Below are 1926 nucleotides of genomic sequence, written 5' to 3'. Positions count from 1 at the left end.
ATTTTGTCTAGCTATGACGTCTTAGAGCCTCACTTGTACACTTTCCTGACGGATACACTTTCAGAGCAATCACTTTCTTATTCTTCACTATCCATTTGCTCCGCCTTGTACTTGCAGTCACAGTAGCCTCAGAAACTGTTCAACCTCTGGTATAGCAAAGGTCCATTTTTCTTTTTTGCACATGTCGACTGAATTAATTATGATTTATTTCCTCCTATGTGCAAGTACAAACCCACATGTTACATGTAAACTGGTTGTCCAAATAGTGACTTGAGCATTTTAAGTAGTCACCCAAATGGAAGAAAAATAATTCGAATGGTGACCTGACAAATGGCTAGCTTAAACACTGGGTTGGAGCAATCTGATTGGTATGCAACATTCTAACGCATTGAAATGAAAAGGCCTAGAGAGCCCAGACCCTTTCTATGAGTGAAGCAGGGGGGCGATGAGACTAAGACAAAAGCTACCCCCAGATCGTAAAAATATTAATATGAGTCAACTCAGTATGCCAATGAAAATAATGACTCCTATAATGCATGTAAACTATACCCCAGTTGAGACTGAAACGAGAAAACCTAAAATAACTTCTTATAAAAGTGTTGGATGAAGGACCAATCTTTTATAGGTTCATTGTCACCAAAGTCTATCAAAAATCTGTGAGATGTTGGGTCTCTCAGTCCTTATAAACCAAGAAAAATAGGTTCTCCCTATTCAGCGAATGACACACGAAAGCTAACCGCAATGATGTCATAAGATGTCATGGTTATGTAAGCACATGTTGGTCAAGCGCCTAAACACATACTTCGTTAGTAAGCTAACAGGCTTCTGATAATGGTAGCTTTATGACGACTAGTTGACTCTGGCAACTACTGTACTGCTTATGAGGAAGAGCAAGACAATGAAACACAGCCGCCACGCTTGTAAAAATATTATAACATTACTTTCGTGAGGTAGTTACATGCTTAATATTTAATGCAGCTGCTTCGACAATGTGATATAGTACAGCAATTTATTGTGTACGAATCGTTTAACACTTCCAGATAGCAATCACATTGCCAATCAATTCTTGTGAAAGTGAGAGGAGCTTCTGTCAACTTGAGCTCATGAAAACCTTAGTGAGGTCTACTATGACAAAGAATAAAGTATCTAGTGGATCCTTGATAAAGATACATAATAGCATGTGCAGCACGAGTGTATAATTATCAATTTATTGAACATTAATATACGTCATAATACGTTTCTGAAATTTTAAAATGCACCTAGCAACGCACCTAGCAACCTTACTCATCTGAAGTTATCATCATGTGACCAGCAGGGGAAATCCCTAAAGACTTTTTTTATCACATATCTAGATTCTCCACACTTTGCTCTACAAGATGGTGCTAGATAAGGCCCCGAAGACTTTTAGGCGGAGATCACAGAGGTAAAAGAATGTGTGGCAGAAGGCCTTTCTCTTCCGAGCTATATGCAGAGTTCAGAAGTTTTTGTTGTGATCTACTGACTACTATTTTATAGACCAAAGGAGTCTAAATCGGTTCATATGCGCAACTAAGAAATTCTATTTTTTCGCACAAAGAGACAAACGGGTAAGTATTACTATAATATCTATATAGATATATGCTAATTATTTTCAATAAGTTAAGTGATAGAGAAGATAGAAACAGCTAGCTTAGGGGCTCAACTACTACTCAGAATCTTGACTTTTCTTTTATTTAAGAAGAGGTGGTTCCAAAGACTGATTACATCAGAGTAAGTGAATGTGGCGGTTCTGGAGTACCACATGTAATCTCTCTACCCTGTTGACCATATGTGACCATAATTGACAAAAGGTACCTTATGGCGGATAAGAAAATTGGTCTTTATTGCCTTAAAAATCCCACTTTCTGAGCTCCATTCATCATGAAATTACTCCAGAGGAGCAAAAAG

This window comes from Amphimedon queenslandica, unplaced genomic scaffold (genome assembly GCF_000090795.2).
Source record: "Amphimedon queenslandica unplaced genomic scaffold, v1.1 AMPQUscaffold_13415, whole genome shotgun sequence".
In the NCBI taxonomy this organism is placed as follows: Eukaryota; Metazoa; Porifera; class Demospongiae; order Haplosclerida; family Niphatidae; genus Amphimedon; species Amphimedon queenslandica.
This window is presented reverse-complemented; position numbering follows the sequence as displayed.